Here is a 24,308-nt window from a genome sequence, read left to right as displayed (position 1 = left end):
AATGGCCACTTGGATAGAAGAACTAATCTGTGACTAAATATTTAACAAGGGGGCAGGAAAAATTTACATTTTGATCTTCAAACACTGGAAAACGAGTGCCCTCAGTTGTGAGCTTTCCAAATTGGCAAGACTGCAAGGGCAAAAGAAAATTTCCATGCATTTGATTGACCCCTTGAGAGGTGAGCTATTAATAGCAGCAAGAACTTGCCAAAAACTATCTGGAAAATATCGGATGAAAAGTGATTGAAACTAGAAGTATCTTAAGCTGGTCAGCAGAGCCATGTCTGAAGGAGAAAGATGAGAACATATTACACATGCATAAGTATCTTTTGTATATAATATTTACGCCTGCATATAGAACACATATCACATCTGTATCTGTATATTTAATGATTCATTTGAATCCAGCAAATATTTACTGAGTAGCTACTAGGGGTTGTGCACTATGCCACGCTAGGTTTGGGGAACACAAATAATAAGATCTAGGTTCTCTTTGCTCCAGGATCTCCCAAACTGGAAGCGTGTGGTGAGGGAACATTATGATTCCTGTGACTTACTACAACCTGACAAGGGTTATATTAGCAACTTACAGAAAGATTAATCCAGGAGAAGAAACCTGGTGCTGGTGCCAGTGATTAGAGAAGCCTTCCCCGAAGAGGTGATGTTTGGGATTTCAGCAGACACAGGAGTGTGAGGATTGTGTCATTCTGGCAGAGGGACAATTTGCAGGTTAGGAGTACCCGGCTGGAATGAAGGAGTTGGGGGTGGATTGGGTAAGGAGTAGCAGTGCTCCCAGTCTGCGTGATAGGTTCCTTTATATATTCATTTATTCAGCACGCTTTCGACGGATGCTGATGGAGGCTGGTGCTGGGGACAGAGGCTGCGGAGACAGGCTTCGCCTTTTCATGGTTGATGTGATGATAGGAAGAGAGTGATGGACTGTTGTGAAACAAACAGAAACCCCAGCCCTGTGTGATTCTAGAAGGATTTTCTGTGGTGTCCCAATGATACCTTTCTGGGTAACGGTTGCCATTTCATTGAGCACCTCGGAAGTGCTGTGCTGAGTAGCTGTGTCACTGCCAATCCTCACGATCCTGAGTGGTAGGTATTTCCTCTGTTTACAGATAGGAAGAGAGAAGCTCTGGGTGCCTGAGATTGCACAGCTTATCCTATAGGAAGCTCGGATTTGTGCAGACATTGATCTCAGTGGCCTGGTAATTATAAAAGCTGAAGAACAGCTATTCAAGTACTTCCCCACCCCAACCCCTGCCGAAAATACCATCTCGAAATGCCTTGGGACTCTGCCAGCCTCTGATGCTGTGGGACAGCTCTGCACGATCTGTGCAGGTGATTTATGTCTGTCTGTCTGGTCTTCCCAGAGACCAGAGCTTATTGCCTTGCTGGGCAAAGCTGCAGGGGATCCCTGCCCCACCCCATTCCCATCCCATCCCATCCCCATCCCCCCCAAAGCAAAGATTTCCAATTACTGCGCTGCAGAAAATGTCAAAAGCATTATTCAACTATTCATTATCCCAGGTTTTGTAATTTTTCATATGTTTTTAACTCTTATCTGCTAGCCCTTGAAAAAGACCAGCTTTTTCCTCTTAAGAGAGCTTAATTTGCAGAGAGGCGCAGTCTCCCTATTATGTTCTTATCATCCTCTCCCCGTGGTAGGCAGAATGACAAGGATGACAAAAAAAAAAAAAAAAAAGAACCAAAAATATTTGAAGGGCTTCCTGAAAATCCACGGGAATGAAGGATCCAAAAAAGCCGGAGGCTTCTGTTCCTCGACTGACCTGGAATAAGGCCAAGGGCGATGGGCAGCGGGTCTCAGGGCCCCCTGGGAGGGGGAAGGGGGGCTCTTGGCTGCCCGTCCCGGCCCCGAAGCAGCACCCCAGGGCCGCAGGACGTTGCCTTTGGGGTCTCTCAGGAGCTTGGCTAGGGGATCAAGCAGCATGGGGGGGGGGGCGTGGGGTTCCCCGGAAATTCTCGTATTGCCGTACCCGTGTGCAATCAGCCTGGGCCTCGGGGAGGCGGAGGCCGAAGCCTGCCGGGTGTGGGTGCTCGGCCCCCTGGTCCCTGCCCGTCCCGGTGCGGGGCGCGCACCGCTCGCTCGCGGCTCCGCAGCGGCCACTCGGGCGCCCGGCTCCCCGTTCCCACCTAGAGGGCGCCCCGCGCCCGCCCCCAGCATCCCCCAGCATCGCCCCAGCATCCCCCAGCATCGCCCCAGCATCGCCCCAGCATCCCCCAGCATCGCCCCAGCATCCCCCCAGCATCCCCCCAGCATCCTCCAGCATCCCCCCAGCATCCCCCCAGCATCCTCCAGCATCCCCCAGCATCCCCCCAGCATCCCCCCAGCATCCCCCCAGCATCGCCCCAGCATCGCCCCAGCATCCCCCCAGCATCGCCCCAGCATCCCCCCAGCATCGCCCCAGCATCCTCCAGCATCCCCCCAGCATCGCCCCAGCATCCCCCCAGCATCCCCCCAGCATCGCCCCAGCATCCCCCCAGCATCCCCCAGCATCGCCCCAGCATCGCCCCAGCATCCTCCAGCATCCCCCCAGCATCCTCCAGCATCGCCCCAGCATCGCCCCAGCATCCCCCCAGGCTCCCCCCAGGCTCCCCCCAGGCTCCCCCCAGGCTCCCGGAGACGGCGGCCCGGCCCGGGGCTCCCCCAGGGGCGCCCGGCTCGGGGGAATCCCCGCCCACCGGCCGCCCGTGCGGGGGATCCCCGCCCCCCGGGCCTGTCAGTCGGCGCGGGGAGTTCCCGCCCCTCGCGGCCCCGGGAGGGCGGGCGGGGGAGGGGAGGGGAGGGGAGGGGAGCGGAGCGGAGGGAATCCCCGCCCATCCCCGGGCTCCGCGGATCCCCGTTGCCGCGCAGCTGGGCGACCGGCCGAGGAGCGGGCTGCGGCCGCGGGGACCCGCCGAGCCCGGGGCGCCCGGGACTGCGCCTCCCGCGGCGGCGGGGAAGCGGCGGCGGCTCGGGGCGGCGGCGGCGGCGGGAGCGGGAGCGGCGGGAGCGGGAGCGGGAGCGGCGGGAGCGGCGGCGGCGCGGGGACCCGCCGGGCGGCGCCGGGGGCCGGACGCGGAGGAGCAGCGGGAGCTCGGCGGAGCCGCAGCCGCGCGCAGGTGAAGCGACCGTCCCGCCGCGACCCGGGGCGCGGGGCGGGGGGGGCGGGGGGGCGACCCGCACCCCCGGGGCCGAGCGAGCCCGGGAAAGTTTGGCGACGATTCCCGGGGCGAGGCGGCGGGCCGGGCGGCGACCCGGGTGGGGCGGCTGCAAGTCCCCGGGCCCCCCCCCCCCCCGCCGGGCACGGGCCCCCGGCGCCCCGCGGTGCCCCCCTGAGCCGTCGCGCCCCCCCGCCCGCGGCCCCAGGGACCCGGGGCGCCGCTCAGCGCCCCCATCAGCCGCGGGCTCCCTGCCCGGGGGACACGCGGGGAAGGCAAGGACGTCTGTGGGGCAGGGTCGGCACCTCCCGGGGAGACCCGGAGCGTCCTGGGGGCACCCCGCGTCCCCGGGAGGCGAGCGCCTCGCACAGCTGGCCCGGTTCTTGGGTGCCCTCCCCCCTCCCCCCTCCCCCTCCCCCTCCCCCCCCAGGTGCGCGGTGGGTGCTGCGGGGCTGGGGGCCGCTGGGCTTGAGTCCGGGGAGGGTCCAGGGTCCCCGGCTGGAGTTTGCCAGAAGCCTGTCCCCAGGGGCCTGCTCAGCGCAGAGACCTTGATAAGAGACGCTGGAGGGTGCAGGGGACACGGTGGCGGGCTCGAGGGCATTCCCGGGCTGCAGCCCTGACCCGGCCTGGGGGTGCAGGCCGGTGGGGGCGGGGGTGCATCTGTGCCCTGCAGCTGGCCCAGCAGGGTCGGGGTGCTGTGGCGGGCCGTGTTGCCTTGACAAAGCACCGTGAAGCTGCCCGAGGTGGTCCCTGAGGGGCTGCAGAAAGTGATCCGTGGACCTGCCTCTGGGGAGAGCTGCCCTGGGCCCTCAGCGCTGCGGGCCCTTCCCGGGCCAGCCTGCTCCGGACTCGGACCGGCCCCGCCTTCCACGGGCGGCTGCTCCCCACCGTGGCTTGGGGTGCGGGTCAAGTAGGTCTAGGCCGGCAGGTGTGGCGTGGGAGGGTTGCTTGCGGGGGCGCGTAGAATGTCTCAGAACACACCCCTGACAGTAGGTGGTTGTTCTAGCTTCATCAGTGCCTTCTTCCATTAGACACGGGCCAAGGACTGCTGCTCCACTAATAACCACATAGTGGTGTGAGAGCGTGCAGGGGGGTGGGCAGACGGAGTGGAGGGGTGCGGGAATGTGCTGGAGGGGAGGAATCAGAACCATGCAAAGTATATAAATGCACCTTCCCTTGACATAGTTCATATGCCCCGGGAGAAACATTGAATTATGCTTTAAATCTTCGTCATTAGGATTGATTTTGCATGCACTTAAGGCAGTTTACTATTTAAGGGAACTTATGATAATGTCTCTATTCATTTCAACCATTTTATTTTTGGAGTACCTGTGGTTTGCTGTGCGTAGGCCCTCAGAGGTTCCTGGGGATGCGCGCGGAGGCTCCCTCCTTGCTGTCAGAGTTTCAGTGTGTCAGAAGTGAGATAAGTGTATTGACAGCTCCGACCCAAACCAGTGCGCGTGTGGCATGGAACAGGTGCCCTGTGTTTGGGTGAAGGGATGATCTAAAGGATCAAGTACCTGAGGAGTGGTCCACATCGAGCACTTTAGAAGTACAGAGGAGAAAGAAGTCACTTTTGACTGAGGAGCTCTGAAGGGCTCTGTGGGGAACCGAGGTAGGTGGAGAAGGAATGGGCTGAGGGGTTGATCCTGAGTGTGGAGGTGGCCTGGGGGTATGCCGGGAGAAGAGGCTGGCCTGAGGTCTTAGAGGAATTTAGGTCTGCAGCTGATAGGGAAATATTTGGGATTTTTAAGCAAAGGATTGTCGCTTTGTGCTTTAGGGAGATGAGTCTGATGTGTGGGAGAGATGGGAGGTGACTTGTCCAATGAGAAGGTTAGAGTAATAAGTCGGGCACAGGAGGTAATGGAGGCCTGGCAGCAGCTGTGGGAAGAAAAGTTCATTAGGCATGACCTTGAAGCATGGGCGCTACTTGCATTTGGAGTGAAGAAGCAGCAAAGATCACCTGAAGGTTAGGAGTGTGAATGCACAGGTGACTGAAATGGAGACTCAGGCTTTTAACACTGAGCAAACCAGCAACCTGGAGGCATCCTTCCAGATCTCTCCTCTCTCTTCCCACACTACTCAGCGTCCCAAGCCTAGCAGTCACCTGTCCTTGTGAAACCTGTCAGTGCGTCCCAGGACGCAGAATACACTCCAAATCCTATGTGATTCTTCAGGCTTCTTTCCTGCTCTCTGTCAAACTCTCTGCCTCTATGAGGCTGATTTGCTGGGGGCTGGTAGTGGGAGGAATGAGGTCCTAGAATATCCTTCCTTCCCTGCTCTTCCTGATGAACCACTTCTTACTCTTCAAGATCCAGCTCGAGGGCCGCCTCCTCTGTGATCCTCTGTCTCTCTCTCCCAAGTTGAGCAGTCCTACCTTTGGACTTTGCTCTAAGGAGCCGGTTGGCACACTCATCACGCTGCCCTGGGCCTGTTTCTTTAGGACCATATCTTATTCATGCCCAGATAAAGCCTCCACCAGCCACCCGCAGCTTCCTCAGGGAGAGAGGCATAGGCAACACTCCAGGGCTCCCTCTCCTCACCACCAGCTAATTGTACTTGGTGTTACCCTCACCCTCACTTGGAAGCTCCAGGCCTGTAGGCTGGACAAGATAACACAGAGCTGCAGATACTCCTTTGGCCTAGATCATGTGGGCCTATGTAACTTAGACTACGGTGTTTGTGTGTGTATGTGTGTGTAGGGGGTAGAGATGCCTCTGTTGGAATGTGGCCTCAGGGCCTTCTTACTGCCCCAAACACAAGAGAAAGCATCCCAAGGAAGATGAACCCACAAAAGGTCAGGCCCAAACTCAAAGAGAGGCTGAATCTCTAACAGGACAGACTTGGAGACTTGTCAGTTTTTAACCTCTGTCTTGTGCCTTCAAAAGGGTCTCCATAATGCCATGTAGGATGCAGTAGGCAAGCCCCTGAGGGAGGTAGGCAGACAGATAGAGGCAGGAGTGTCTGGGAAGGGCCAGCCTCGACAAAGGCTGAGAACAGTGTCTGGAAAGGATGGTTCAAGGGACGAAGGAGAGAGGAATTGCCAAGACAATTGAAGTTGGAGGATAGACACTGGATCTAGAACTGTGCCAGTTAAAAATAATCTGCGGAGTATTTTGAGGAGGTGGTAGTGTTGTGGGAAGGCTTATTCAGGAATGTCCCCCAAATCCCCTGCCCAGGCATGTTTGGTAAACACATGAGGAGTGGGAGAGAACGAAGACAAGATTAGGGATGTTTGGGAGGGAGGAAGCCAGAGGTGAACAGAAGAAGCAGGTGCAGGGAAAGAAAAAAGCTGGCATCTCCCCTCTTGGGAAGGTAGGAGGGAAGCAGGGGTTGGGAGAGGCGCCGGAGAGGGAGCCTGCAGTGCAGCGGAGGGAAGTGATGTCTTGGTCAAACAGGAGAGGTGCCCGCTGCTGGGGCCTGGGGCAAGTGGAAGTGCTGCTGGCAGCCGGGCCAGTGAACCTGGTGCCTGGCACCAGCCGAGGCAGCGCCGAGAGGGAAAGGAAGATTTCTGGGATTGGGGTCAGAGGCTTTGGCTGGAGTCCTAGCAGTGCAGAAAACCTCTCACTGGCCAGATCATTAGAAATATTGAAGCCCCGGTTTCCTCTTGTGCAGGATTGGTAAAATAGCTGCTTCCCAGGGTTGTTCTTGGGGGGAATGAGAAAAGATACTGAGGTATGTATGCAGGTTCCTCAAAGACAGCGTCTGCTACAGGGTAGTAAGTGGGTCCTTCTAATAGTGTGTTGAGAAATGAATGAGCCTATTGTCAAAGTCCGTGACAGCCCCGCGAGTGTACAAGGCAGGACTTTTTAGTGGCCCCCGTCGAAGCTTGTTTTCAGCTTTGGATGAGAAGCTCTGGACTCCTGGGAGCAGCCTCTCGCCTCCCTGCTCCCACTTTCCCACTTTCCCACTTTAAGGAATCTTTCAGGATGTCTGCCTTTGTATCTATTGGCTTGTTTGGTGGACACATGCATAGTTCACATCACTCTTTGCCGGGGCTCCAAGCAGGGAGATCCTGCAGTCTCTCCCCTCCTCTGTGCTTTGGAAAGGGGGATGCATTCAGACTTGCTAATTCCCACATTGGAGAAACCAAAGGCTCAGAAAAGTGGAGAATTTGCCTCATTCTAGCACGACAGGAACTAGAATCACATCTACAGTTGGCCAGGTGTGCAGAACTGTTGCCTTCAGTGACAAAAGGGCCAGATGCCGGTGGGTGAAGAGGAATTGAAAATCTCTGTACCCCCTCGGTTTGTTTGTTTGTTTGTTTATTTATTTTCCCCCTTGGTTTTCTTAATGAATCGATGATTATGCTTAGAAAGATTAAACAAATATTCTCCCCTGTTAGTGAAGAGCAGAGGAAAAGGAGCACTTAATTTGATTTACTGCACCCTCAATAGATGTGTGCCAAATTAAATGATATTGAGCGAAAATGTGTACAGTGTTTCTTTAAGGGAATCAAACTATAAAAAATATTTCCTCAAATTGTTAGTTGGTTCATTGATTGATTTTACGTGGATGGTCCATGTATTGATTACGTTGTTCTTGGGGCCTAAGCATAGGTCGCATACACAATGATAGATCCTTGTATGGCATTTAAAATTTTTAAATTCCTTGTCTTATTATACTATCCATATGCTAGAAATGGGAAAAAAGATGGAATTGAGAAAGAATTCCTTTGCAGTTCTGGGCAGAGGCTGGACTGGAAGGCAGGTAGGTCATCGGACTTAGGCTCAAATTGCCTGTGACCTCAAGAGTTCTGTGTTCTATTTACAAATGTGTTCAAGAAAACACTGGGAGCATTTACGGTTTGAAAAGTCAATCATTGAAGAGGCCCTTTGTGGTCCGATAAGGCAGCCGGGCCTAGAGATGGCTTGTTAGGGCACTAAGTGTGCGGAGAAGACCCATTTGTCTTTGAGGCCTCTCCAGCTCCGGGAAGAGGTGTGCCCCGGCTGTGGCCTCTCTCCGATGCCAATGGAGTCCTCTCCATCCCACATTTTCTTTCTTTCTTTCTTTCTTTCTTTCTTTCTTTCTTTCTTTCTTTCTTTCTTTCTTTTTTTTTTTAAGATTTTATCTATTTATTCATGAGAGACAGAGAGAGAGAGAGAGAGAGAGAGAGAGAGGCAGAGACACAGGCAGAGGGAGAAGCAGGCTCCATGCAGGAAGCCTGACATGGGACTCGATCCCAGGTCTCCAGGATCAAGACCTGGACTGAAGGCGGCGCTAAACCGCTGAGCCACCTGGGCTGTCCCACTCCCATTTTCAATGGGGCCGGGAAACAATCCAGTTCTCAGAGCGCCTGGCTCCTTGATGTGCGTGTTACCTATGTGAACACGTTAAATGAACAGTGACTATGCTATTGCAGAAAATCAGAAACTTTAAGAATTAGCTCTCTTTCTGAAGCAGTCCAACGAAAGCAGATAGCATTGAACATCTGGCTGATTAAGTTATTCTTGGATTATTTGTTTTTAGGGTTTAAAGTGTTTCTGTGGCTCGTAAAGCACTCTAGGACACATGAAGAGGTTTTGGAGAAGCAAGGCTTGGGGAACTGAATTTTTATAGCAAAGAAAACTAGTTTTGCACACGCTGTTGTCACCAGCTTTCAGCGAGATAATAGCAAGGGAATGGAGAAGCAGCCTGAAATGTGTAGCTATTCACACGAGGATAAAAAAAAAAAATCACAAACTCCTAAGGATTTGCAAGTTCTTGAGAGAGTACTACCCAATTCTTTGCCTCCAGGTTGAAGTAAATTTAGTTTATTTTAGGGAAGATCTACGGGGTTTTAACAGCTTCATGAGGTGAGGCTTCTATGGTGTATGTGGCCCTTAACAGAAAGATTCCCAGGCTGTGTCCTTTGAAGTTTTTAGCAACAGTGGAGTTGGATTTGAGTGGAACCACTTGTGGTCTCCTTTTTATCAACATCTGGGCAGTTCTAGTACTCGGCTTTGCATGCACTAGAGTTGAAATCTGCTACTGCCACCAAATCATCCATGTACACTCTGTCGTCCTGGCCTCTGGAGAGTGGTCACCTGCTTTGCTAAAAATAAAGACACGCTGCTACAGTGCAGAATAGGACCCTTACCATGAGCAAGGGCCCTGTGTAGTGCTAGGGAGTCCAAGGTCAACCCCTTGGCTCTAACCTGCCTGCTGAGGGAGTAGAAGTTGTGCCAGGTAAAGAGTAGAAGAGGGGGTATCTTTGCATCATGGTGTAGTCAGTAGACAGTGGAGTGGGGGGGGGGCGGATTAGGCTGCCTTATAAGGAGGCCACTGGGCATCTAGAGGAAGGGGGTGAAGGGAAGCAGAGGCCTGGGAGCTTTGCTTTCCTGGGGCCTTATCTGGCTACAGTTGCTCCGAACAAGATCTTGGGATACCTAGAGGGAAGACAGAAGGAATACTGGCTTTTTTGTCCCTTTCACCCAAGGCCAGAATTTTATAGATGTCCATCTAACATGAACCTGCCTGTCCCGTGTACATGCCCTGGGATGGTACTGTAATTCTCATATTCCCCAAGACTGTTTTCCAAGCGTAGAGAGGCAAAGGTGTTTCAGGTTAACCGTAGTATCTCGGGTTGGTGCCTACAAGTTTGAACACCCCGTAGTAATGCTCCTTACCCCTGACACTACTTATATTTGCATGCAGGTGATCAAATATAATCACTAATTCTCTTCGAGTGTTTGAATGTTTTTTTTTTTAATCTACCTGTGAAGATGAGAACGGAGCAAAGTTTAATAAAGCAAGAGGTCAATAAACGATTTCCATTTTTGTGTGTTGGCCAATGGACACTTATAAAATGTCAGATTTCAGCTGTGTTTCAGTTGGATTATCCCTCACCCACCTTTTGGCACAGTGTATTTTATAGAGATTTGGGTAAAACTAGATTGTGCTATATGGGTCTCTTGGCGAAGAAAATTAACTTCCCAGGCTAAAGCAGCCATGCAAATATTATTACAAAATCACTCAGCATACAAAATTGGCATCGTTTTCCTCCACAGTTTTCCACTGCCCACTCTCTACCCCTTCCCCACCCTGGTCACCGTTACTCCCAATATCATTAGGCTAAAGGAAGAGACAGCTGTCCCCAGAAAATGTGCTCAGAGTGTCCTCATCAACATGGGCTCTCATGAGAGCGCGGGCAATGAGATGGTGCAAGCAGAGGAAGACACTGTGAAAGATTGCATTAACCCTTCTCTGGACCTATTACTCATCTTCAAAAACCCGAGCAGATGTAAGGCTTATTGATTTCTTTACTGGGGAATGCTGGGGAGCGGAGTTCAGCAATTCGTGGCATCCGAGTACCGTTCCCCCTTCTGGTCCCTCACCTGCTCAGCTTGTGGGCACCATCTTTATTTTCAGGGTTTCTCAACATGATATGTCTTTTCGCCCATTTTTCAGGATCCTGTACCAGTACATGGATACATCCAGTACATGGATAAAATTTAAAATTGTTTGAATATCCCCTATTTGGCAGCACTGTTCTAGATGCTTTACATACATTAACTCATTTAATTCTCCTCATGACTCAGTGAGGCACACACTGTTATTACTCCTCAATCCATTCCCTGGGGCTGCTAAAACAAATTGTCACAAACTTGGTGGCTCAAAACAGTAGAGATTTATTCTCTCGTAGTTCTGGAGGCCAGAAGTCTGAAATTTAGGCATTGGCAGGGTCATGCTCCTTCTGGAGGCTCCTAGGAAGAATCCTTCCTTGCCTCTTCCAGCTTCTGGTAGCTGTTGACATTCCTTGTGGCTTTTTCACTCCAATCTGTGTCTCTGTCTTCACATTGTTTTCTTCTTTGTGTGTTCATGTCTTCTCTTATGTCTGCATGTCTCTACTTTGTGTGTCTCTTATAAGGACACTTGTCTTTTAGGGCTACCCAGATAATCTAAGATGATCTCATCTTGTGATGCTCAATTTATTTACATCTGCAGAGACCCTTTTGCCGAAGAAGATCACATTTACAGGTTCTAGGATAAGGACATATCTTTTAGGGGGACACCATTCAACGCACTACATTCCCTTTTACAGATGGAAAGATGGTGGTACAATGTGCTTAAGCAAATTCTCCAAGGTCACAGATGGAGCTGGGATTTAAATAGAGTAGTCTGGCTCCAGAACTTACATTCTTGACCTATTATTACATTCTTTTCTCTACTGTCTCTCATTAACATGCTCAGTGATTGTTTGTGGTATGAATGGATGCTTGGATCTGTGGGTAGATGGATGGATAAAATGTTGCTTGCAACAATAATTGGCCAACGCTCTCCTTCCCAGTGTACCGAAAATAACAACAATTAATATTCATTGTTTTATGACATTGCCCCAGGACTTGACCTTGGGTCTTCTTCTCTAGCTATTCTCCTTCCTAGGGAGATCTTACTGCCTCAAGCCTTCACCTACCATCTATGTACTCTTGGCTTCCAAATTTATGTCTTTAGGCTTGATCTCTCCACGGAGTCCCAGACTCCTATACCCCACTATCAGCTTGACATCTCCAGAGCTGTGTGTAACAAGCATCTCAGGCCTAATTTGATCAAAAAAGATCCTTGATTTTTCTCTTTCTGGCTAGTTCTTTCCTTCTGCTTCTCCCAGCTCAGTAAATGGTACCACCATCTACCCAAAGGCTCATTCCACAAATCTCAAGACCTTCATTCTTCTTTTTTTCCTCACACCACTAACTAAAGCTGTAATCCTGTTGGCCCTCCTTCCACCTGTGTAGCAGCCCACCTGGTTGACAACTCCACAGTAGTCTTCTGTCTGGGCCTTGGGGGAATACCCTTGGCTCCTAGTCCCTCTCAGATAAGCCAGAGGGGTCTTTTAAAAACACAAATCAGAAGGCACCTGGGTGGCTCAGCTGGTTATGAGTCCAACTCTTGGTTTCAGCTCAGCTCATAATCTCAGTGTTGTAAGATTGAGCTCCAAGCTGAGCCTCCATGGGGCTCCATGCTGGGCTTGGAGGATGCTTAACAGTCTTTCTCCCTCTCTCTGCCCCTCCCCCCACCACTTGCACAAGCTCTCTCGCTCTCAAAAAAAAAAAGTAAATAAAAAATAAATAAAAACACAAATCAAGGGGATCCCTGGGTGGCGCAGCGGTTTGGCACCTGCCTTTGGCCCAGGGCGCGATCCTGGAGACCCGGGATCAAGTCCCACATCGGGCTCCCGGTGCATGGAGCCTGCTTCTCCCTCTGCCTGTGTCTCTGCCTCTCTCTCTCTCTCTCTCTCTATGTCTATCATACATAAATAAATAAATCTTTAAAAAAAAACACCAATCAAGTCATGTCACCTCATAGCTTACAACTGGGGATTTCTCATTGCCATTTGAATACAACCAGCCCTTTCCCCCAAACTGCCTCTCAGATGACCTCTTTGGCTGTGACTCATCGCCTTTAGTCTCTGTGGGCAGACATACTGTCCTTTCAGTTCTGGAATTTGCCAAGCTGCATCCCAGAGTAGGGCCTTACCTCTGCCAGTGGTGCAAACCCCAGACCTGCAGAGGCCTTCGCCTCCCTAACTGTATAATTTGAAATGGCCTCCCCCAAGCACTCTATCACATTACTCCTTTTCTCTTTGAAATAGAGTTTTGATTTATTTACTTTTGTTGGTTGTCTCACCTGTTGGAATGCAAGCTTCATCAAAACAGGGACCTTAAAAAAAACAAACAAACAGGGACCCTGTTCACTGTATCTCTAGTGCCAACAACAGTGCCCTGTATACAGTAGAAATTCAACAAACCGTTGAACAGATTTAGCACTGTTCCCAGTTATCCTTATTTTACAGATGATGGAAAGCAAGCTCAAAAAGTTTAAATTATTCGCCCCAGGTTACACATCTATTAAGACTTGGAGCAAGAATTTGAATCCAGATCTCTCTGTCTTCTAAGCCTGTGCTCTTAACTTTATTCCATACAGAATCTCTGAGAAGTAGGAACTCCTGGGATCCCTAACGTCTCTACAGAGCTCTGAGTTTTCTGATTCATTTTTCTGCTCATAAACCTAGAACACAGTTTGGGAAAACACAGGGAAAAGATGTACTTACTCAGATTCCAAATGTACTATTTCTCTGAAAAGTTGGTCCTGGAGCTTAAGCTTGAGAAGCTAAAAAGTTATTTCCTTTTTCTCCACTTGGGCATTTAGGCTCATGACTTTTTCTGATCTATCTGGAGACTCAGTGGACCCTCTTCCTTGAACCCATCCTGGAAGAGCATAAATGACCATGTCCTTTATGTGTCCTTGATGCAAAGGTAGAATTTGCATTCATAAGAAGCCCTGCAGTATCCGTCCTCCTGGACACCAGCATTTCTTTACACACCAACATTTTCCTCAGCTTGGCATTTTCTGCTTCCACATCTCTTCCTCGTTGATGGAACCCTAGGGTAAGAACATGGACTCCACCTTTAGATTGGTTGGTGCAAGACCCTCTCTATTCAGTCTTGCTAAGTAAGAGACTGGTTCATTTCTCTGGGCCAGCCGCGCAAGAGGCCTAAGGACAGGTTCTTGCCAGATGTGGGACTCCAAGAAATTTCTGCTAATGTTGTGGAGTAGGGAGAGTGAGAAAGCAGCTATTTGTTTCCTTCCCCGGTGTTGGACCTCCTTTTAAAAATAAGTTCCATCTTGAGAGTTACATCAGCATCCCAATAAGCAAACATCAGACAAAAGCTACTATTTCAGGCAAATAGTAATTGTAAGAATAACCAAGACCCACAAAAGTAGGTTGGGCTTTTATTTGCAGAGAGGGCTGTAGCGGCTGATTAGTGTATCTGGCAACTATAACCGCGCTCCTGCAGGAAGGCAGGACTGTGGCTATTTGATATGTCATGTGCTTTGTCTCTGCTGTCTGTCATGAGTGGGGCTTGCTGTGGTAACCAGAACTTTGCCTGGGGGGTTGTGCGTGTAAAATGTCACTCAGAGGCAGCTTCTTTATTTTTATCATAAACCAAAGAGGGACTGCTCACTGCTCTTGCTAATAGCCAGGTGGGTAGTCACAGTGAAGTCCAGGCTGGATTGTATGTGCGGTTCCAACGTGGAATATCACCACCCACCGCAATTCGCATTTGCTGGATCAAGAAGCGCTTCTGTATTTCCACTGGTAAGATCCCTGCTGAAACCTATGTGCTTGGATAGTGGACTTATTTATTTTTTTTGTTTATTTAAAACATTTTTAAGTCTATTTAATTATTTTTAAGTAATCCTTACACCCAACGTGGGGCTCAAACTCACAACCCCAAGATCGAGAGTTGCATGCTCTTCCGACTGAGCCAGCCAGGTGCTCAGGACTTATTTATTTTTAATGACTCTTTCTCAACTGCTGTTCTCCATTTTCAACTTGACACAGCGTATGAACTTTGCTAGCAGTGGTGGATGCTGCACATGGGAGGTAGGTAGCTGCCCAAAAAGCCACTGAAAACTGAGTGCTCAGCAAACGTTTGAAGGAGGTAGTATTATCAGTTTTGCTCACTTCTTTCCTAGAGCTTATACTTTATCTGCTGCAAACTCTTTTTCTTTTCCATCCAATTAATATTTACTTAGTATGTGCCACATAGAGAGAAAAGATATAAACATTTCATATTCTATGCATGGGGAATAAAAATAAATAAAATTCAGATTGCCTTGAATTATCAATCCTATCAAATTATTTAACTGTGTTTTGGGACAAGGGAGAGACAATGGAGAAAGCATTGCTTCAAGACCATGGTAAGCCTCATGAACCCCACTTCTGTTGGAGACTTGGAACTGGCTCTCAAGGCTATCAGGGTCACTAATGAGGTCCACATTGCTGAATCCAAGGACCAATTCTCAGCTTTTTCCTTGCTCCTTCAAAGCATGTGATGCACGCAGTTAGGCCCGTCTTGAAAGGCTTCCTTCCCTTAGCTCTCTGGACACCGTAGTCTATAGACATTCCTCCTTGCTCACCAGTCTGCATTCCTTCCTGGTGTTCTTGGCTGCCTGTCTTCTCACTGACCTCTTTATGCTGGAGGGCCCAGGGGTTATTACTTGTGCTTCTTGTCTTTTCTTTCTGTGATTGTTATCTGTGATGTCAGTCATCCGCGTGGCTTTAAATGCTATCCATAAGCCAAGAATTTGCACCCATCTATCTTCATCTCTAATTATCTTCATCTATAATTATCTACTTGCATCTCCACTGTCTAATGGTCATCTCACACATTAACATCTAAAACCAAATTCTGGATTCCACCCCTGCTTCTTCCAGATACTTTGTTTCTGTAGCTCTCCAGAATATACCCAGAATCTGACCATTGTGTACTGTCTCTCCCCTCATCCAAGTTGTCCTCATCTCGCAATTGGACTATTTTGAGAATTGCTCAATTGCTATCTTGCCTCTTGCCCTGATAGTGTATTCTCAACAGAGCAGTCAGAGTGATTATCATAAAACTGTAAATCAGATCATGTCACTTCTCTGTGCAGACCTTCCCAGGAGCGTCCCATCTCAACATAAAAGCCAGACTCATTATTACATAGCCTACTACGCCCTTCCCTTTCTGACTTCTTCATTTCTGTTCCTTTCCCTCTCAGCTCCAGCCACACCAGCATGTTTCTGCCTCAGGACCATTGTACCTGCTGTGTCCTCTGCCTGGTGTGTTCCTCTCTCATGTAGCTGAGATGCTCCCTCACATCCTTCAGTTCTTGATTTAAATGTCACCTTCCATGAAACCTTCTGTGCCACCCTACCCCAGCCTGAGACTTCATATCCCCCTTCTCAGCTTTATTTTCTCCTTAGCACATTGTCAGTTTTTTAACATGTCATATATTTTACTGATTTAATTTGCTTTTCTGCTTGCTCGACTTCATTATAATGTAAAATCTATGAGGGTAGTTTTTTGAAAGGGGGGTCTGCTTGGTTCATTCTTGTATCTTTAACACTTAGAGTAGTGTTGGCCTATAATAGGCACTCAGAATAATTTGTTGAGAGAATGAAGTAGAATCATTGGTATTTTTTAAAAGATTTTATTTATTTATTCCTGATACAGAGAGAGAGAGAGGCAGAGACATAGGCAGAGGGAGAAGCAGGATCCCTGCAGGAGCCCAATGTGGGATTCATCCCGGACCCGGGGATCGGGATCGTGCCCTGGGTCAAAGGCAGACGCTCAACCGCTGAGCCACCCAGGCATCCCAAATCACTGGTATTTTTAATTTAAATGTTGATACCCCAGGGATTGTGATGTAATGGGTAGGAGGTACAGCATTAGCGGGTGTTAGAGTTGGTCTTTATTGAACACCCTCCCTCCCCCCAAGTGGTTCTAATGTGGAGCCAGTGGTGCAAACCACTACTTGTTTTCCTCCTCCTTTGGGTTTTACCTCTGTGGCGTATGTTGTTTCATTCTTAGAAAAATCCATTAGTCTCAAAACTTAAATTGCAGTGGATGATTTTAATGAAATTGGTGCTGCGTATAATAGTTTATTAGTTTTCATAGGAGCATCTTGTTAATCTAGTGGACATCGATCCCTACATGACCTTGGCTGAGCTTTGATGGGAGGCACAGACCCTGTATGGCAGAGTCAGGTGTTTCTTTGTTAATTTCCCAGTTGAGCATCAGGCTTTCCTCTTTATATTTGAGAAGTGAGAGGGGATTTGGATCTGACTTCTTTTGTCTACATTAGCTATACACATTTATTCCACACCTCCTACCCAGGAGCCCATCTACCCATTGCTTAAATTCTGTCCATCCCTTAAGGCCCAAGTGAAGTCCCATTCCCTTTAAAAACTGTCCTCTGCTGCTCCCTGACTGGCAGCCTCACCCAGAACGTCTGGCACACCTACTGCCTGGCACTTCCCTTGGCATCCAGCACAGGATGCTTTGGTTGGTGAACTTTTTGGTGACAGTGCTTTTTTTTTTTTTTTTAACCCCCTCCTAAACTAGACTGCAAAATCTTTGAGGGCACCTAGCCATACTTTTCATCTCTTTGTGTCCCAGCTGTGGGCAGTAAGCAGATATTGATGGATTGACTAAACTATTTCTGTTTAACGTATTTGGCAGCTTCTAAGGAGTGTTGCCTGGGAAAGAGGTGTCACTCTCGGTGTAATTAGGGATTATACCCTTCATAAACACCGTGGTGTTTTTCACTCTGAGTTATTGTTGATCTCTGAGTTACATGTTTCTCATCTTACGGCTTTCTTTTAAGTGACTGAATACGTAGCTTGTGAGATTTAAAATTCCAAGACTTCAGAGATAATCAGGAAAGCTCAGATACAACCATATTTGGCTCTACTTTCAAAATGAGATTCAAGGAAATAAAATTTAAACTGCTGTTTAGGGCAACTGGGTGGTAGCTCCAAGACAAGACAAAGAGGGGGTCTCCATATAGGGCCCCCCCATTTGAAGGAGTTACTTTTCTGTTAGAGTTTCATTTTTAGGCTAACATTCTTTATTTTAACCAGCCTGGGAGATCAGGTAACCTGATATACTGGAGTAGGAGGAAGGTTTAGAAACTGAGTTCTTAACACCTTTGTGGCCTTTTGAAGCTCTAGGCTTGGGGAAAAGTGATGTCATGGTGAGACAGGAAATGTTATAAAGCCGTAAAATGTCATAAACCAATTTCCATCTGGCCGTAGGTGTAATAAGACATAGCAAAGAAAAGCGCATTGTGTTTTTATCCAATGGGGATAAGGTTACTAGACCAGTACATCATGGGAAAGCTGTTGACATAGTGTATCTGGACTTTTCAGCAAGGTGTTTGGATGATCCCTTGTGAGATCTTTGTGGGCAAGATGGAGAAATGTGGACTGCACAGTAGCAGCATTTGGTGATTTGTAGCTGACTAGCTAAATGCCGTACAAAGGGGTTGATGGATTGGTGTCCATGTAGAGAGAGGGTTTTCTAGTAATGAGAGTCACACAGTTCTGCTATTGGATTTGTCCTTCTCCTGTTCAACATTTTTATCACCAACTTGAATAAAGATATGGATGACATATTTATTCCATTTGATCATGACCCAGATCTGGGAAGCACAGTGACCTCATTTCACACCAGTATCAGAATCTAGACTTACAGGATAGGCCAGATCTTGGAAGAGTCAGCCAAGGAGCTCAAATGAAGGTCCTATATTTATGTCTGAAAAAATCAACTGCATTTATTATAGGATGGTCAGGAACGTGCTTTAATAGGGGGCTCTGTGTAAAAGATGTAGGCAGTTCATTTGACTCTACCACAGTGTGCATCCACACTGGGGTGTGACTATTAAGCAGGCCCAGAAACAGAGTGTTGGCCGTCTGTACTAGGCCCACACATCTAGACTATTGTGTGCTGCTCTGGGCAACACATGGTGCCAAGCAACGTATCCCTAAGCAAGGATCCAAGAAGGAGAAGTTAGTGGGAGAGAGTTGTAGGAAAGACAGTAGCTACCTTCACATCCTTCTTCCACCCCACACCCCTATGGGCCATAGCTTCATCTGTTCCTTTGCCAGTACTATAAACTCCCTTATCCCCTTTACCTTTGCTGTTCCCACCATCCAAAATCCTACTCCAAGTAAGTTCAACCACCTGCATTTTCTGCCCTTTTCTCCTGGCTGCCAAGCATTTCTATGAAAGAAAACCCTACCCATCTATTTGTATGGGGGCACCTGCAGGTAAATGGTCTCCAAACGCATCAGCCATGCAGGCTGGAACACATGACTTTCTCCCTCCCTCCAAGCTGGGGGCCTTAATATTTTCTTCACAGGGAGAATCAGTAGTAACTTCCTCAGTCTTACTCCCTCACAAACTCCCTGTTTCCACATCCAGCCCATGCTCTTTCCTTCCTGCCCCTGAGAAAACTCCCCCTGGTCTCAGGAGACTGTCTCTTATGCATATACCCTTTCCCCTCCGCCTTCAGCCTCTCCCCCGTCTGTATCTTGTCTCTCCACCATGTCCATACCTTACCCCCTTTAATTAAGATCCCTTTGCCCTCATATCCTTAACAAATTACCTGAAAACTTGGTCTATATCAGCTATTTTCACTTCTTTAATCTCTCATTAATTCCTCAATGGTCTGTGCAATCTGATTTCCATTCCCGGACCTCTAGTGAAATTCCCTTGCCATGATCACCAGTGGGCCTCTGCATCTAAATCTAATGGAAGCTTTTCAATACTTAATTCAGTTGACACTGACCAGTTCCTCCTTTATGAACCACTATTCTCCGCTTTACTGACCCTACTTCTTTCCTGGTTTTCTCCGTACCTCTTTAATTAACACTTGGTTTTAATCTTTTCTCTGAGCTCCTCTCTCTGGAGCCCTTTAATATACTTTTGTAACCACTTTTATCCTCTTTTACTTTTTTGACTAGATTTTATAGTTTGCCTCTTAAACCCTGAGTTCTCATTTCCTCCCTGGTCAATTTCAGCTGCATTTTCAACTCCTACCACTACTCATGTTCTGATCACTCCAAAATCTGTACCTTTAGACCCAACCCTCCTCCTGAGCTCTGGACTCACATGTCCACTGTTAACCTACCATCTCCATCTGGGCAACCCTCAGCCATTCCAAAGCAATACATCTCAAACTGAACGCCTCACCTTCCTCCCATACTGAACCTGCTCTTCCTCCTCTGCACCCTATCTTGGCTGATGGCACCCCTCTCAACCAGCCTGCTAAACAAGAGATCTGGACCCATCCCTCACTTCTCTGTGGTTCTGTATACTTGCACACAGGAGGCTTGCAACTATCATCCACTGGATGGACAAATAAATAATTTCAATGGCTTTCTTATGCAGGACCACTAAGACTTACTCTCACTTCTGGTGCAGAAGCCAAAACAGGGGCCAGAGCATAAAAATTAAGGAGAAAAAAATGCAGCTCCATCCAGCAATGTCTTTGTAACCATTAGAGTCTCAAAGTGCCTTGGACTGCCTTGAGAGGTGGTCAGCTTCCCTTCACCACAAACATCAAGCAGAGGCTGGAGAACTGAAATTGGAAGATTGGGCTGGGTGACTTCTAATGCCTCTACCCACGCTGACATTTAGTTCAGCAGCTAATTAACCCCTCCTGTGTGCTTTGTCCACATCATCTCATTTATGCTTCCCAATAGTTTATTAGCCCCATTTCATTGGATGAGAAGTCAGGCACTTGGAGGGGAAGTGGTTTTCTTAAAGTGATTCAGTCAGTATTAAGGCCACCCCTCCAAAGCAGACCTGGTGTCCCTAAATCTCACTGTTTTTGTTAAACCACAAGCTTCTATTTGGCATTGGAAACAGACTTCAATTCAGTAGAGAACAGTACAGTCAGCTGTGTACCTTCACTGGTAAAGGTAGACCTTTGAGGGTAATGGAAGGGAATAATTCTTTGAAACAGAGCTTAAATAAATAAATTTGGAACTTAGTTCTTCTTAAATATGTCCCCATATTTATTGGTATATTACCATTCCCCTCCAATTCTACTGATACTTTATTATTAACAAGCAATTCTAATAACCAAATGCAATTTTCTTCACCAGTCATCACTTCCATTCCCACAGGCTTAGAAAGGAACAAGAAAGGGTTAACTCTTTTATTTATTTAAAATGGCTTTTAATGAAATGCAGGTCCCAGCCTCTGAGGTTCCCTGGTTGCCCCGTGTGACCACGTGACAAATGCTCAAGAGTGAAATCCTGGGTTTTCTTTTACAAACTTGAAAGAAAAGGAGATATTGCGGGGATGGGGTGGGGCAGGGTAGGATTGGCTTGAAGTATAGAAGGATGTTATAAGCAAATATTTACCTCATTTTCATTTTTGCCTCTAATACATTGTCCTGGAAGGAGCCAGAGGTCTGATTAAAGCAGCAGATAAGCATCAAAATGGGAGGCTGTCAGTGTAGCGTAGTGTCTGGGCTAGAGGAAGGGGCCCAAGGGGACCCTTGAGTCAAGGACCTGAAATCCAAGCTGTAGAGACTGGACCTGTAGATAACCTGTGAGTGTGTATTTTTATAGTCCACCTTACTGCCATTCCCAGAACCCTAAGGAACACTTATCCTCTTACATGCTTGAAGGTATGTGATCACTTCTCCATCTTTCACCTGATCGAGCCTTATTCTCTGAATACTCAGAGAGCATTCTTAGTCTGCAGGCTTGAGGGTTAGGTAAGGCTTGAGGAATTAATAGCTAACCGTAATCCTCCAGCCTTAAGACCGAATAACCAGCTCAATTCTGGTCTAGGTATTGCCACCATCGAGCTGTAGGAACTAGCGCAAAGTAGGACTTAAAAGTCCTACTTTCTCCTCGCTTACAGCAAAGCAATTGTGTCTAATGATTCTGAAAGTCTCTTTAATCTCTAAAAGGAGAGAATGTCCTGACACAAAGTCACAGCTCAATAATGTGCACATTGCCTGTTGCTTGAGAATGGATCGTCCCATTCTTGCCTCTCACTACCGAAGACCAACTCATGTCTGCTGTGCCTTGGACCTCACGTTCTGTCCTAAGTGAATAAATTCCTCTAAATTAAGCTGCACATAAAAAATACCCTGTTTCTGTTAGGAGTAGGTTCCATGAATATGAAAAGACTTGCAAGGCATTAAAAATTCAGTTTTACTTCCACTGTTATTTCTTCTGTTAGGGATCATCTATTTTAATCTCCCATTTTACAAATGAATAGACCTAGGCCCAGAGAGGTGGGGGCACCTTCCTAAATTCACACAGTAAAGATTCTTTTTTTTTTTTTTTTTAAAGATTTTTATTTATTCATGAGAGACACAGAGAGAGAGAGAGGCAGGCTCCATGCAGGGAGCCTGATGTGGGACTCGAACCCCAGACTCCCGGGATCACGCCCTGAGTCAAGGGCAGACACTCAACCGCTGGGCCACCCAGGCGTCCCAGCAAAGACTTTCCTGTAGGACTTTTCCCCCATTGCCCAAAATGGTAAGATGCAGGTACTTGGCAATCAGTGTTTAAAAGAAAATTATAGTTTCATGTCCAAGAGTTATTTTTAAACAGGAGGCTGTTTCACCTAGAAACCTTTTTTAAGGAAAAAAATAATAAACAAGTGCACTAGATTTGTCCTTTTAAGCCAATTTAAGAAGTGTGCCTTCTCAATGCTGTTGAAATTGGCAGGCCGACATCTTGCAGACAGACTGTTCTGGTCTACTCGGTTAGTTGTTATCCCAAATGCAAATCTGACTCACGGGTGAGATCATGAGAAATCTGGACTATTTTTCTTGATGACTTTTTCTTTCCTATTCCAATTTTCTTTTGCGGTATTTGGCCCTGTATGTTACCCATGCTGGGGAACAGAATCTTGAAAGAGTTGTTCCTAGGATAGTCTCTGCTGTCATATGAATCTAAAAACAGCCGGAGCAGGTTTGGCCATGAAGTGTATGTGGCTTTGGTGTGGAAAACCAGGTTGTGTGTGTGTGTGTGTGTGTGTGTGTGTGTGTGTGTACATGTGTATGCTGGCCTTATGGCAAAATAAGATTTTTGTTTACTGGGATTTGAGGGATTCTGGGAAGTCCTTCCTTCTAATCAAATGGATTACTTTCATTCAACAGATGCCTATTTAATATCCACCTTTTGCTAGGTGCTGGCATCTAGAGAAGGTTGCCTGTAATTAAATAAGTAAATATTACCTAGTGTGTGTATTAGGTAATGTTAGCTGCTGTGACAGTTAAGCCCCCAAGTTTTAGTGGTTTGACATAACACACAATTATTTCTCTTTTATATAACAGCGCAACGCAACAGTTCATGGTCAGCAGGCAGTTCTGCATGTGGTCCTGTGGGGCTGCACGCCCTCTCTGTCTTCTGTGCCTACAACTTCCTAGGGCTGCAGTGTCCTCTACCTCCCAGCGGTGGAAGGGGAAAGAAGGGAGAGGGCACATTTACTTCTGAAACCCCTTGGTTTGACAGCAGCACACGTCACTTAGCACATTTCACTGGTGAGAGCTAACCACAGAGCCCCACTTGGAGGCAAAGGGGACTAGGAAATGTAGCCCGTGATGAGTCTACACCTTGGAAGTATATGGAATTCGGGTGTTTGGCCATCTCTATTGTTGTCTGGAAAGTACTTTATGGGACAGAGCACTCAGGATATGTACGGCGCAGGCACCTGGCTGCGTGTGGTGGGGGAGTCATCACTGGGTATTCTCCCCGCCCTGAGCCTCATCTCAGGTCTCCACCATGTCACTCCGTGTCTCTCACACAAGTTCCTTCCTTTCTCCTGAACTTTCCTCCCGCCTCACCCTTCCCCCAGCTAACTCACTATTCCATTAGGCATAAGCATGCAGTGCTTTCTCCCGAGAAACCTTTCCTGGACCCACAGTCCAGTTTCCAGGGTTGTGTTCTGTCCTTATATGAAGACAGAGCGAGAAGATTCTTATTTATTGGAATTTGATGGCCTACAGAAATGCACTCCTGCTAATCAAATGGAGGTTTTATAGAGTATAAACTTCAGAGGGTCAAGGAGCATTTAGGGAAAAAATGGAGCCATTGGATGATGGAAGGGTGAGGAAGGGACCTTTACAACCGCCCAAGAGCTTGGAAGGAAGAGCTCTAGCCCTTTGGAGGTACAGAGGCAGCACGGGACTCCAGGGCTGCTTCACTTTCAGATCCTACACCTCTAACAACAGCTTTCAGGAGTTCTCAGAGTTCATTTCTGGAGAATCAGTGAGAAAATTTTGCAAAAAGTGGTGGTGAAGGAATGGAACACCCAACCATGCTCTCCCTGGGGAAGCATCCTGTGTGACCAGGAGGAGGAGGAGGAGGAGATGGTGAGCCAGCCGCCTTGGTCTCCAAGTGGAAGCCAGAGGGTGGGCTAAACCTTCCAGGGTCAGAGCAATCATGGAATGTATCTTCCTGTTCCAGAAGGCCCGGGACCTTATAAAGGACGTGGCATTAATTTTTTGGATATAAGCAATGGACATGTTCCTCCTGCAGCTGAACTTATTTCTTTTTTAAAAGATTTTATTTATTTACTCATGAGAGACACACACACAGAGAGAGAGAGAGAGAAAGAGAGGCAGAGACACAGGCAGAGGGAGAAGCAGGCTCCATGCAGGGAGCCTGACATGGGACTCGATCCAGGCTCTTCAGGATCAGGCCCTGGGCCAAAGGCGGCGCTAAACCACTGAGCCACCCGGGCTGCCCCTTGTCTCCTTATTTAAAAAAAATATTTTCTTACTAATTATTTTTAATGATCTCAAGGAAAAGTGCCTTTTGTGATTATCTTGACAAGTTCATACATGCAAGAGGCCTG

General features: G+C 48.0%; 1 protein-coding gene across 4 annotated transcripts in view; it reads left to right on the top strand.

The window, feature by feature from the left end:
• The first annotated feature begins 2,996 nt into the window (after positions 1 to 2,996).
• The window catches only part of PDZD2 (PDZ domain containing 2), a 357,195-nt gene continuing 335,883 nt past the window's right edge, over positions 2,997 to 24,308 (top strand). For all 4 annotated transcript variants that reach the window (XM_072757135.1, XM_072757134.1, XM_072757132.1 and 1 more), the window contains exon 1: positions 2,997 to 3,129. The gene's annotated coding sequence lies outside the window, so the exon portion shown is untranslated. The remainder of the gene's footprint in view (positions 3,130 to 24,308) is intronic.

The sequence above is a fragment of the Vulpes vulpes genome, chromosome 4 (genome assembly GCF_048418805.1).
Source record: "Vulpes vulpes isolate BD-2025 chromosome 4, VulVul3, whole genome shotgun sequence".
In the NCBI taxonomy this organism is placed as follows: Eukaryota; Metazoa; Chordata; class Mammalia; order Carnivora; family Canidae; genus Vulpes; species Vulpes vulpes.
Note: the sequence above shows the minus strand (reverse complement) of the source record. Positions and strands in the feature narration are given on the sequence as shown.